Source organism: Procambarus clarkii, chromosome 40 (assembly GCF_040958095.1).
Source record: "Procambarus clarkii isolate CNS0578487 chromosome 40, FALCON_Pclarkii_2.0, whole genome shotgun sequence".
Classification (NCBI taxonomy): Eukaryota; Metazoa; Arthropoda; class Malacostraca; order Decapoda; family Cambaridae; genus Procambarus; species Procambarus clarkii.
In genome coordinates, this window is record NC_091189.1 from 4284893 (window position 1) to 4299740 (window position 14848).

The following is a 14848-nucleotide window of genomic DNA, read 5'->3' on the forward strand; positions in this document are numbered from 1 at the left end:
CAATAACGTGGCTAAAGTATGATGACAAGGCCACACACTAGAATGTGAAGGGACGACGACGTTTCGGTCCGTCCTGGACCATTCTCAAGTCGCACCCGGAATCGACTTGAGAATGGTCCAGGACGGACCGAAACGTCGTCGTTCCTTCACATTCTAGTGTGTGGTCTTGTCATCAACAGGAATGCTGTTAAGTTTACCGTGGTCCTCTACCCAGAATTCTCATGTAAGGATAATTGAAATGACTCATGAGTATAAATATATCAGATAGCAACTCCACGAAATCTAAACTGATCTCAACTTCACTGACAACATTAACGTATTGGTTTCACTCCTTGTTTGCAAGGTCTCGATAACCTCTTATTACCATCTATAACACGAGGAGAGAATAGGTATAGCATTGCCCCTGATATATATATCTTAACTCTCAGACGTGAGGCCTGCTCGAGGACCGGGCCGCGGGGGCGTTGAACCCCGAAATCATCTCAAGGTCGGAAGGTACTGGTAGCGACGCCAGGAAGACTTCCAGGAAGGTGAGGTGTGTGTGTGTGTGTGTGTACCCGGCCGTCCAACTCTCCCTCTCTGCTCACTGTGTGAAGGTCAAGACTCTAGCTTACCCCTGCTCGTCCTGGGGCACCTCACTGACGCCAGCCACAACCTCCCACATATATTCTCCCCCAAACTCCATCTTCTGGAACTCTACGGGCTCGCCATAGCCCGTGCTACCTGGAACTTTTTGTTCCAGGTAGCGAATCTTAAACAACAAACAACATCAATCTTCTGCTTCGTTTTTTTATGTATATTTAACACACACAAAAAGTGGGTCACTCTTTCAGGCATGATAGTGGGTACTTGTATTCTTCAGCTGCGTGCATCCATATTATGTTATATTTCAAGTTACTTCCTCGGATTTATGTTTTATATATGATCAAATTTATTTCAGTACAATGTTAAGAATGTAAGTTAAGTCAGTACCTGCAGTACCTCGTCCCTCCCACCTGCAGTACCTCGTCCCTTCCACCTGCAGTACCTCGTCCCTCCCACCTGCAGTACCTCGTCCCTCCCACCTGCAGTACCTCGTCCCTCCCACCTGCAGGACTCCCGACCACCAAACTAGTGGTCAAAACATCCGCGCATCCTTATCTCAGGAGCAGTGTGGGTCACCCACCTGCTTCCGGCAGGTGGGTGACCTAGATGGGTGCATCATCTCAGAGTGGCTGCAGCTGTACAGTGATGACCTCCCTTACACAACACTGCTTTAATCCTCTCAACCCCCACCAATATTTAGTGTGTCCCAACGTACTTAACCAGATATATAATGTAATCATATTTGTCAAACGTTTGCACGCTTGAATATATGAAATTAATTACTCCGTAAGATGAATGTGTTTAACAATACAAATAAAACTGTAAAGTCTGAATATTTAAACATTTAAGAGAAATACAATCAAAGTTAGGACCAGAACGGACCGGAGTGCCGTCACTCTTGTTGTCATGTGTGGGGGTGTTGTCAGGCAAGGTATTGTCATATTTGCTCTACGGGACACACAGGACAAGGACCCCCCCCCCCAAGTGTCTTGCGTCAGACAAATCACAGTCTCTGTCTCGCTCTCGCTCTCGCTCTCTCTCTCTCTCTCTCTCTCTCTCTCTCTCTCTCTCTCTCTCTCTCTCTCTCTCTCTCTCTCTCTCTCTCTCTCTCAATGTCTCTCAGTTCCCACTCTCTCTGTCCATCAGTCTCTCTGTTTCGCTTTCACTGCTGGTGTAGACGCAGGTGTGGACGCTGGTGTGGACGCTGGTGTGAACGCAGGTGTGGACGCTGGTGTAGACGCAGGTGTGGACGCGGAAGTAGGGCATCGCCATTAGCCGGGTGACAAAGGATAGACCAAGAGAGGGTAACATAGGACAGAGTTCCGGGTAGCCTGAGGTGACCTTCCTTGTTGGGCTGTGGTCAGTTCCCCAGCCCCTCGACGCCACATGCCCACTTTGTAAACACCGTCCCCAGCCATGTACTTTGTAAACACCGTCCCCAGCCATGTACTTTGTAAACACCGTCCCCAGCCATGTACTTTGTAAACACCGTCCCCAGCCATGTACTTTGTAAACACCGTCCCCAGCCATGTACTTTGTAAACACCGTCCCCAGCCATGTACTTTGTAAACACCGTCCCAGCCATGTACTTTGTAAACACCGTCCCAGCCATGTACTTTGTAAACACCGTCCCCAGCCATGTACTTTGTAAACACCGTCCCCAGCCATGTACTTTGTAAACACCGTCCCCAGCCATGTACTTTGTAAACACCGTCCCAGCCATGTACTTTGTAAACACCGTCCCAGCCATGTACTTTGTAAACACCGTCCCAGCCATGCACCATAACAGACACCTTCCGACCCAAACCCTAATGCCAGAGGCACACATGAGCAGAATATCATCAGCGACACATGTGATGAAGCACCCATCATCCTCATAGCCTTCAGGAACTTGGACAAATGAGCCTTGCATGTTATATATATAGAATCTATGTTAGATCCACTACTGAGTATGCAGACCCGGCATAGCACCGCCACCTGAACAAATACACAAACAGGAAAGGGGTCCGAAGATATGCAGCAAGGCTCGTTCCTGAGCTGAAGGACCTCGAGGACAGATTGAGGGGAACCCTCACCTCACCACACTGGAGGTATAGTATAGACTATAGAGTATACTATATTCTATACTATACCCGTCTCCTCTATACACACTGGAAGTATAGAGAGGGACATGATGACGACATATAAGATTTTAACGATATTCGGCAAAGTAAACAAAGAAGCAATTTTCAAAGGGAGAAAGAGCTTAATACAGGACACAGCTGGACACTCGAGACACAGCTGGACACTCGAGACACAGCTGGACACTCGAGAGACACATGTGTCACATAGAGGCCTCAAAAAACTTCCTCAGCATAAGTTATACATAAATGATATGGGTTAGATGAAGAGGTTAGAGCTAAGTCAATACACAGTTATACACATACACGGGAGAGAGAGATCACTGCAGGACGACACGATGGGAAGCGCATCAAGGGACCCGGCTCACCCGACCACCAGGAAGCTCGAGTACTGTACTCGGCTCGAAACAATGAGCGAGGAACAAGTTATCTTTCGGGTTCCTGGAGCAAAGAAAGGAGTGTGAGCAATAAATAACTGGAAGCAAGAGAAAATTCAAAAACATTCTAAAACTGTAGGCGATGAGTGACAATAACGTGGCTGAGGAATGTTGACCAGACCACACACACTAGAAGGTGAAGGGACGACGACGTTTCAGTCCGTCCTGGACCACTCACAATCGACTTGTGAATGGTCCAGGACGGACCGAAACGTCGTCGTCCCTTCACCTTCTAGTGTGTGGTCTGGTCAACACATTCTAAAACTCTTCGACCTTTAAAAGAAAGGTTTCCAGTGGTGAAGAAATATACATGTAAGCGACAGAAGATTCAGTTCAAGGCCAGATGAATTTCACCAACGTTTAAGTGCAACTACTACACATATACCTGGCCGATGTTCCGCCTGCGCTCTGGAGCACCACAGGAGAACAAGTTGACCAAAGTCTTCAACCTAAGAAGCATATTCGTACAGTTAACATTTAGAGTCTATAATACTCACCGATTCTGTTCTTATTTATACAAAGAAATTCCAATTATAAAATCAAATCAATGAGGAAACAAAAGAAACCTCAAGGCTTCTGCTAATATAGTGATAATTTATTCTAGTACATTTTCCTGCAACCTGCATTATTGTATTATTCTATTACAGTGATGTATTGAACTTTATACATATCTTCTCCCCCAGAGTTGTCGAACACTAGCCTAGTGGGAGGACGCATAACTATTGGCCTCAGTAAAGAATGCTAATAATTGAAGAGGAAGTTTCAATTTGTGAGTGTGGTAGACACTATATTGGTAGCTTGGGGGAAGCTGAGGTGACAAGCGCTGAGAGACATGGGGCAGAAACACAGTTTACAGGGCAACTATAGTTGGAAGACTGGACACAGTAGACCATCTGTGGAATATATAGCTGTGTAAGAGTCATAGTATACCTTTATTGGTATGCAACGTCCTCATTTGAACTGACTTGACATATCACACACACACACACACACACACACACACACACACACACACACACACACACACACACACACACACACACACACACACACACACACACACACACACACGCACACACACACGCGCACACACACACACACACGCGCACACACACACACACACACACACACACACACACACACACACACACACACACACACACCCTCGGGGGGCCTCGTAGCCTGGTGGATAGCTCGCAGGACTCGTAATTCTGTGGCGCGGGTTCGATTCCCGCACGAGACAGAAACAAATGGGCAAAGTTTCTTTCACCCTAAGTGCCCCTGTTACCTAGCAGTAAATAGGTACCTGGGAGTTAGTCAGCTGTCACGGGCTGCTTCCTGGGGTGTGTGTGTGTGTGTGTGGTGTGGGGAAAAAAAAAAAAAAAAAAAGTAGTTAGTAAACAGTTGATTGACAGTTGAGAGGCGGGCCGAAAGAGCAAAGCTCAACCCCCGCAAAAACACAACACAACTAGTAAACACACACACACGCACCTATTACACCGTGTGTAATAGGTGAGTACAAACGGAGCCCTAGCAGGTGAGTGGACAGCGCTTGGGACTCGTAATCCTAAGGCCCAGGGATCGATCTCCGGTGATGGCTGAAACAAATGGGCAGAGTTTCTTTCACCCTGATGCTCCTATTACCTAGCAGTAAACAGTTACCTGGGAGTTAGACAGCTGTTACGGTCTGCCTCCTGGGGGTGTGTGTATCTGAAAAACAAAAATTGATTGATTGACAGTTGAGAGGCGGGCCGAAAGAGCCAGAGCTCAACTCCCCCGCAAGCACGACTAGGTGAATACAACTTGGTGAATACATCAGCTCAATTACATATATATAGGAACATGGGAACAACAATAGAGGAAGGTAAACACAACTACCTGCCCATCCACCGCCCTCAAGGTCAACAAGAGAGAGAGAGAGCGGAAAGGCAGGAAGCAGCCAGCGAGCACCGCCTTGGGCGCCGATTGCTCACACAAAGATCTAATCCCACTCATTGGCTCCTACATAACTTCCTCCATTATCTTTTGTTGAATTAGTTTCCTTGTTCTGCGGAGATGAGGTTTGTGTCACCGGGATCCTGCGGGCCGACGACGACGACGACGGCCAGGACACCGCCAGGATCACTTCCTGGAGACGTGGAGGGACTCCGTCATCACTCTCACTGATGTTGCATCATGTGTGTGTATGTCTGCCTCAAGGATGGGTACACGACGCACACCTACGCACTCAAAATTTAATTAAATATCATGTGGAATATTTAAATGCATATCTTGCGCAGTTCAGTTACATAGATAATAACTGTGAAGAAATAAGAATATACGTCTTTTAACGTAGTGTATCAACATTGGCGACATAGTTTTCCTGAAAAGCATAGATATACAGTACTGTGATCAAGTTTAGTTGCGTGCAGGTTTTTAGCATATTTTTAACTAGATTTACAATTTACTTCCTATGTGTAGATATCTTATTCATTACTGTATGAATATTTTTATATATTTGGCTCTGTTTTGGCTCTGACAGTTTTGAAATAGTGTATCTATAATTTTTTTTATGTTGAATTTAATCTAAGGACCAAGTAGTGGGACCAGCTGAGTTATTCAACGCTATATTTTCCCCAAACATGATCCGCCAATCATTTCAGATTTAAGACCCCAATTTTCACTGGCTACACTGACGAAAAGAGTTCATATTAGCAGACGTCTAAAGACATTCTTAGTCATGATAGGTAGGGAAGTGAGCACTGAGGGGAGGGAGGAGGGAAGGCTGGAGAGGAACGCAGGGGTTGAGCACTGGTTGAGCACTGGTTGAGCACTAGTAGAGGCCTGCTTCCTGCTGCGGCAGTAGCAGCAGCAGCAGCAGCAGCAGGAAGCAGCGTCCACAACCCCACCGTCGTGGCTCGACACATTTCCTCACTATAAATGTACAGTATTATCCTCACTTAAGACTTAATCGAAATCCTCAGATTAGGCAAAATTGTAATTAATTTTGTCAATAAAGATGTTAATAATAATAATACTATAAATATAACTCCGGTTTGAGCAGGGTCTTCCAGCCTGTGCCAGCTGGTTATGGTGGTGGGTGTAAATGGGCCGCGAGATGTTTCACTCTCACATGTAAACTAAGCAGTTTTGGCCTGGGTGTTTTAATACAAGAAATAACTACTGAACTCTTGAATAAAATAATTTTATTTTGTTAGAAACAAATATTTAATTTACAAATTTCCCGAACTAAATTTCCGTATATAATGTTCCAGGCTTGGCGCCTTCCTTTGAGAATTATTTTGAATAAAATCTGTCACTTCTTTGTTCAAATTTGAGCTTACCGAGTGAAGCCTTTCTAATGCATACAATTTGTCGTTGTTAAATGTATATTTACTTATATCGGTAGTAATTCTAATATCAAGAATATACGGACAAGGAAATCACACGAACGTAATTTGTGTAGTTAGTAGTGTGTGTGCCTGGGGAGTACAGGGACGCAGGTTCAATCCCATCATATGATCTTAATATTTCCTCTGCATTATTGTTCATTAAGAATAATAATCTGCCAGGATGGAACCTTAGTGTAGGTTACATCCCTAGTATCACTTCCGTTCTCTCAGTTTACCGCAATTATGCTAACTCTATTTTCAATTTACTAACCATACAATAATTAAATTTAGCATTTGGTGTACTTTGCTATGTATATAATATTTTGTATTTGATCTACCATGGGGAACAGAGTGGAAAGCCTTGTCAAAGTCAAGGAAAATATTGGTTCCATTTTAAACGGACGATCTGACGAATAAGAGAAAATTTGCTGGGCATGATCGCTCTATAGCAAATTCAATTTGCAAATATATTATTAAATTATTCTTTTCAAGGTGATTTTGAATTGATTTTATTATTATTTTTGCTTAAATTCTTCACCATAATTGATATTAAAATAATTGTAAGGTAACTCAAGACCAGATGCAGATAATGAGTCACAATAACGTGTCTGAAAAATGTTGACTAAACCACACACTAGACATTGAAGAGACGACGACGTTTCGGTCCGTTTCGGTCTGGACCATTATCAAGCCGATAGTGTCACTATCGACTTGATAATGGTCCAGGATGGACCGAAACGCCGTCGTCTCTTCAATGTCTAGTGTGTGGGTTGGTGAACACAAGACCAGAGCTCTGCCCTTTTCCTTAAGAATTGCCAGCCACCACGTCAGTCAAACTCCCTACAACAGGGAAACTCCGGAGATGGCTGATATATGTAAAGAAAGTTGTTAGAAGATTGCCGAGTACATTGCCGAGTTAAGAAGATTGCTTACATTCTTTTAAATCTCTAGTAAATATCTCAGAGGTTTGAAGTGTTATATTGGCTTAGAAACATCAGGTTAGGGAACTGTAGGAGCTTGTATATGTTATTTTCCACAGGTCTTCTATTCACCTGAGCTCTTAGGAGATTCGAACCGTGGACCCCACGTGTGTGAGGCCGAAGCTCTATCGACTGAGTTATTGAGTAGTCTTAATAAGGAAAGTCTTGTCTTTAGTGTTTATCCTGCGTGTAGCGTCTAGTTCTTCCCTCGTACAACACTCATGTGAAGTATTGACAGGGTTTGTGTCACTACAGCTTGATTAAACCAGCAGGCACATGAGAACCACGAGCTGGCAATGGTCCTGGAGAGAGACCCCGAGTCCTGTTGAGAGACCTGAGTCCTGGTGAGAGACCTGAGTCCTGTTGAGAGACCAGAGTCCTGTTGAGAGACCTGAGTCCTGTTGAGAGACCAGAGTCCTGTTGAGAGACCTGAGTCCTGGTGAGTCCAGGAGATTTGTTTTTAATGTGATAGGCAGGCAAGAGCAGGCGACTCGTATACAAGGGTCGCTTCTCTTAAAGGTTAGAAGTATTGAGGGCACCTCGACGACACCCTCGACGACACCGCTGACACACACTGGGTGTCGCTCAGTGTTGGGGGGGGGGAAGGGAGGGAGGATGGGGGGGGGGATGACTGGACAGCCAGTTAAGGCCTCCTCAGGACAGGAAGTGATATTGGGACACACTTCCTGCTCGGAGCAGTTCTATCCGTGTCTTCGATTACAAGAAACTGTCTCTGAGTCACGTTAGTTTTCGGTTACAAAATAGTTGTAACTTAGCTCTCCTTTTCTAGTGAATTTGGGATGCGCGTTAATAATTGTGTTTACATGTTTAAATTCCACAATGAAATATGTTATTTATATGCAAAAGAGCGCAAAACTAGTGGGTTATATAACGCTAATTCTCCAATGCAAAATATAATGTTACTCTGTAATGTTCAGCCACTTGGACTGGACGGTACAGGGATGATGAGCTTCTTGCCCGGTCATCCTGGATAGTCCAGGAGCTGGAGAACAGGTTCTTCACTCCCTGCTCATTTCTCAGCTCCTGGTCCTCCTATCCCTTGCAGTCATACTGGCTTGACACTCTCTCCTGATTACTACCCCTACCTTATGACGGTAATTTCCTCATTTCCAGGGATCGTGAGTGAAGGAGGTGGCTGGCGGCCCCCTCACAGTGGTCATGGCATGGGTGAAGGAAGGAGTGAAGGAATGAGTGAAGGAAGGAGTGAAGGAGCCTCACTCACTTGTATCCCGAACTTGTTATAACTTTGGTCAAGTGTTCAAAGGTTCGCATCATTTATCTGATCGTTCGTGAAACTTTTTTAATCCGTGTTAAACTTCAGTACCATCCAAAAATGTGGCAAGTGGTAAGCTTGCTTACTAGTTCCCGTGGCGCAGTGCTAAAACACGCGCTTGGAGCTTCGCAAGCGCTTTGGTCTGGGTTCGTATCCTGGCCGGGGAGGATTTACTGGGCGTCATTCCTTAACTGCAGCCTCTGTTCATCCATCAGTCAAAGGGTACCTTATTGTTAAACGATTTGGCGGGTCGTATTCCAGAGAAAATTAGGATTAAATATTTGCCCGAAACGCTATGAGTGCTAGTGCCTTACAAGAATGTAACAACTCTTGTATATATAAATAAATAAATAAATAAATAAATAAATAAATAAATAAATAAATAAATAAATAAATAAATCAATCAATAACTGCCATCCACACGTTGATAATAATCTACCGATAATAATTACCTTATTTATGGTGATGTGGCAGGGAACAGTGAGTAAAGATTCCCTTTATGGAGGTGATCGCTGAAGCTGTTGGTATGCACAAGTAATAACGTTATATTGAAACGTCTTAGTGCCTTACGAGTTCTGCTTAATCTTCAAATCTTCTTATGCTTAATCTTCATCTCTTGCCTGAGGTCCCCACGTTTTTACTGGGTGTATATGAGAGGTGGATGTATATGAGAGAGAGAGAGAGAGAGAGACAGAGAGAGAGAGAGAGAAAATAGCATTTTTGATTAACATTAAGAAAATAATTATAAAGATTTTTACAAGGCATTACACCAGAAGGAAGCTCACATAAGGGTTTAAATATCCGGTGAACACCTTAATTCCTCAGACTTTCTCGACGATGGTCACTGAGACCTGGTGAGGGACCCCGAGCCCTGATGTGAGTTCTGAGTAGTGGTGAGGGTTCAGAGTCCTAAATCCCGAGTCCTATAGCGAGGTACCTCAGTCCTGAGTCCAGGCTGTGAGACCTGAATCTTGTTGAAGGACCAGAGACTCTGGAGAGGTGTCAAGTGGGACTTGAAGCATGTGGAGTCACTCTGACTGTTATGTTCGTGACACCATCGATGGTGATCTGTGCTGCTCGACTTGTGCATTCGCAAGTGATGTGTTCAAGGTCTGGGAAGGACTCGCTGCTGTGTTGTTAGCCGGCGTCTTTCAAGACCTTCCTCACGTCGAGGAAGGCGCCTGACAGCTAGGTGGAGAGCGCTTCGGATTCGTAGTCCTGAGGTCCCGGGTTCCATCCCCGGTGGAGGCAGAGAGAAATGGGCAAAATGTTTCTTTCATCCTAATGGCCCCTGTTACCTAGCAGTAAATAGGTATCTGGGAGTTAGACAGCTGCTACGGGCTCCTTCATGGGAAGGGGGTGTAACAAAAAAGAGGCCTGGTCGAGGACCGGGCCGAGGGGACGCTAAGCCCCGAAATCATCTCAAGATAGTGCTTGAGGAAGGTGGGATGGGCAGACAAACCAGTGCTTGAGGAAGGTGGGATGGGCAGACACACCAGTGCTTGAGGAAGTGGCACATGTCAATGAGCCAGGAAGTGCAACATGCAAACACGTTGCCAGAGGCTTGATAACATCCTTTATCCATGTCCAAAACTATTTTAAAATTTAAGGTTTATTTGTTATATATTTACCATTAATAATGTACTTCATCAGGATCTTGTTGAAGACAGTTATAGAAAACACGAAATAGTAAATGAATGCCAAGGTTATGATGGAAACTTTGTTTACAATTAATCTATATATAACCGCGAGGTCTGCGTTATTTCGTACATATAAATAATGCTTATTATTTAATTATTCTGATGGGTCAACGTCTAAATAATAATAATGTCTTAAGACCTTATACAGCATCTTACACTTGTTTACTAACCGACCGCAGCCGGGAAATGCGACCTTGGCTTGCAGACGGACTGACTGCTGAGACCTGGCAACTGGTCATCTTAGGGGGTATATAAGGCAATGTGTATTATTGCTCCACACACACTCAGCCAAGTAGTCGGTTATCCAGCCTCACTATCTCTTCCTTAAGGTACAGTAGCAATGCTTAGTAATATTAGTAGTTCTATTACATCAATAGAGCTCTTATTGAATTATACCTAATATTTCAAGACATAGCTCAATAGACAATATATTTAAGAAATATCGGTATTTATATGAATGTTTATTTTGCAGTGATCTATCAGCCCAGTGCATCAACCCAAGATGAACTTCCTCCGTGCCTTGGTAGTGCTCCTGGTCGTGGTGGTCTCCCTGGCCACGGTCACCAACGCTAGTCCATTATTTGGTCTTTTTGGTGGTCGTCGAGGTCGAGGTGGTCGTTCACGCTCTAGGTCTTCCGGTGTCGGAACCCGGGAGGTCCCAGACCCCTACGCCTACGCCGCCCCACAATTCGCCGGTGCCTTCCCTGTATTCCCCAACTTCGTCACTGGAGTTGGTCGTTGAGACATTCCTGAGAACATCGTGTTTCTCTACGATGTACCAACTGCATAATTCACTGTGCCGTACGGTGTTCTCTTGACTGAGACTCCGACGAGGCATCAAGGCGCCAACCAGGCCGTCTTAGGCCGCCACTACATGGCACCTGGTCTAGGGGTACCTAGGCCTCCACATGCTTCACCCTGGTGAGCGTGAGTGCCAGATGGCCCCACATACCTCATCAACCTGATGAGTGTCAGTGAGTGCCAAATGGCTCCGTTTATGGAGGTACTACACCCCGAGACCAACCTTCCCCACAGGCCGGAAGAGTTGCAGAGTCGAGAGAAAAATCTTCAGATTGTCTCCTGACTGGTGACGAAATCCGACAAATTTTGGCTGTTTATTGAGTTTAGTCACGAGACGAGAGAAGTCGCCCAGTGCGAGTCTTTCGTGTGGCTCATCATCATGTGTGTTTCTGAGAGTGTTTTGCTGCGAGTACACCCAAGTCTGGCTCCCAGCTGACAGTTCACAGCTGCGAGTAGACCCAAGTCTGGCTCCCAGCTGACAGTTCACAGCTGCGAGTAGACCCAAGTCTGGCTCCAAGCTGACAGTTCACAGCTGCGAGTAGACCCAAGTCTGGCTCCCAGCTGACAGTTCACAGCTGCGAGTAGACCCAAGTCTGGCTCCAAGCTGACAGTTCACAGCTGCGAGTAGACCCAAGTCTGGCTCCCAGCTGACAGTGCAGAGCTGTGACCGGACATACGTCTGACTTCCAGCTGGCTCCTTCAAGCAATGCTTGAAATTTACTTTTATCTGTGATAATTACTTTTCTAATAACATAGAATAATAAGTTAGGCTTTGCTGTTAATAAGAAATAACACTTAATCTTGTAATCTAAATCTTGCAAATGTATAATAAATATTTTTGTACACAAATCACAAATCCCATTTTATATTTATCCTTCATAAGACCACAATAACTAGGAATATATATACAAAGAACGGTATACCCCATTACTCGTGTCGAGTATATACCCCATTAGCAGTGTCGAGTATATACCCCATTAGCAGTGTCGAGTATATACCCCATTAGCAGTGTCGAGTATATACCCCATTAGCAGTGTCGAGTATATACCCCATTAGCAGTGTCGAGTATATACCCCATTAGCAGTGTCGAGTATATACCCCATTAGCAGTGTCGAGTATATACCCCATTAGCAGTGTCGAGTATATACACTGAGAGTTTACTTTAGTTCTGCTCAATGTCTAGGACAAAAGGTATGCGTGTTGGTGGCCGTAATAACCTTCCATATGACAGAATGACCTAAAGCCAATCCAATCCACCATTGACCTTACAAGTCGAGCGCCAAATGGCTGATAAAATTTACCAAGAATGAAAGTATGTGAGCAATGTCACATACAGCTGAGTTGGGAAACAAACAATGGTGGTATGGATGATGTTCATCACGCACAAACAGGCTGGTTTGACTCACAAACCTGTCACGCACTTGTGACGCACCTGTGACTGGCATAATAGTTGGTGGCCAGACACAGCTGGGTCTGGCCACCAACTATTGGGTGGCCGTACAAGCTCGACACTCGCGCCATTTTCACAGAGGGATCTCAGCAAGCCATTAAAGTTCTTTCTGTCTTTAACAGTGTATAGGTATAGACACCCCCAGTGCTACCTTACGTTGAGGTTACCTTGAGGTGCTTCCGGGGCTTAGCGTCCCCGCGGCCCGGTCGTCGACCAGGCCTCCTGGTCGCTGGACTGATAAATACACTCAGGTCCCACCGAGACTCGAACTCGGATTGTTGGATTCAGAGTCCAAAGTGCTAACCATTATACCATGGGACACGTGCTTGAGGAAGGTGGTATGGCCAGACACACCAGTGCTTGAGGAAGGTGGGATGGGCAGACACCCCAGTGCTTGAGGAAGGTGGAATGGGCAGACACACCAGTGCTTGAGGAACATGGGATGGGCAGACACCCCAGTGTTTGAGGAACATGGGATGGGCAGACACACCAGTGCTTGAGGAAGGTGGGATGGGCAGACACCCCAGTGCTTGAGGAAGGTGGAATGGGCAGACACCCCAGTGCTTGAGGAAGGTGGGATGGGCAGACACCCCAGTGCTTGAGGAAGGTGGGATGGGCAGACACCCCAGTGCTTGAGGAAGGTGGGATGGGCAGACACCCCAGTGCTTGAGGAAGGTGGGATGGGCAGACACACCAGTGCTTGAGGAAGATGGGATGGGCAGACACCCCAGTGCTTGAGGAAGGTGGGATGGGCAGACACACCAGTGCTTGAGGAAGATGGGATGGGCAGACACACCAGTGCTTGAGGAAGGTGGGATGGGCAGACACACCAGTGCTTGAGGAAGGTGGGATGGGCAGACACACCAATGCTTGAGGAAAGTGGGATGGGCAGACACACCAGTGCTTGAGGAAGGTGGGATGGGCAGACACACCAATGCTTGAGGAAGGTGGGATGGGCAGACACACCAGTGCTTGAGGAAGGTGGGATGGGCAGACACCCCAGTGCTTGAGGAAGGTGGGATGGGCAGACACCCCAGTGCTTGAGGAAGGTGGGATGGGCAGACACCCCAGTGCTTGAGGAAGGTGGGATGGGCAGACACACCAGTGCTTGAGGAAGGTGGGATGGGCAGACACCCCAGTGCTTGAGGAAGGTGGGATGGGCAGACACACCAGTGCTTGAGGAAGGTGGGATGGGCAGACACACCAGTGCTTGAGGAAGTGGCACATGTCAATGAGCCAGGAAGTGCAACATGCAAACACGTTGCCAGAGGCTTGATAACATCCTTTATCAATGACCAAAACTATTTAAAAATTTAAGGTTTATTTGTTATATATTTACCATTAATAATGTACTTCATCAGGATCTTGTTGAAGACAGTTATAGAAAACAAGAAATAGTAAATGAATGCCAAGGTTATGATGGAAACTTTGTTTACAATTAATCTATATATAACCACGAGGTCTGCGTTATTTCGTACATATAAATAATTCTTATTATTTAATTATTCTGATGGGTCAACGTCTAAATAATAATGTCTTAAGACCTAATAGAGCACCTTACACTTGTTTACTAACCGACCAATTCAATTTCTTTCTTTATTATGCACCCCATACTTATCCTGTGGGCGGTGGTGTAAAGGATTACAGAGGCACATAATCGGTTCAGGAACTGGACCCTCTAGTTCGTTTAGCTAAGCAATAACAATTTTTGACGCTAGTTACAAAATTATTAATGTTATATATACATGTACACATTCTCATACATACATGTATATATATATATATACGTATACATATATACATACACATACATATTTAATCACCCACTCTAGTACACACATCAATAATATTTTGTGTCACAAGTGATTCAACAAGAGGCTCACAACAGTCACTATACATCTTTGGTGAGTCACACAGTTACTAGTCTTGCTGCACACCCACCCAACTGGGCGGCAACTTTACAGTCATGTGCATGCATTACCTACAGTAAACAAATTTTGGATACTTCGCTAAGATTTCGGGCAGCACATCATTATGAATGAAGTTCTTACACATTTCTTGGACACTATTGATGGTGTTATCTCTAAATTCCGCGATTTTTTCACATTCC

The 14848-nt window shown here is 45.2% G+C and overlaps 1 long non-coding RNA gene and 1 other non-coding gene across 2 annotated transcripts; one reads left to right on the forward strand and one right to left on the reverse strand.

Moving 5' to 3' along the window:
• The first annotated feature begins 10587 nt into the window (after positions 1-10587).
• On the forward strand, positions 10588-12144 carry LOC123757819 (uncharacterized). Its single transcript, XR_006772810.2, has 2 exons — positions 10588-10816; positions 10960-12144. It is a non-coding gene; the product is annotated as an uncharacterized lncRNA (long non-coding RNA).
• Positions 12145-12987: 843 nt separating this feature from the next.
• TRNAQ-CUG (transfer RNA glutamine (anticodon CUG)) lies at positions 12988-13059 on the reverse strand. Its single transcript has one exon. It is a non-coding gene; the product is annotated as a tRNA-Gln (tRNA).
• Between the last annotated feature and the right edge of the window lie 1789 nt (positions 13060-14848).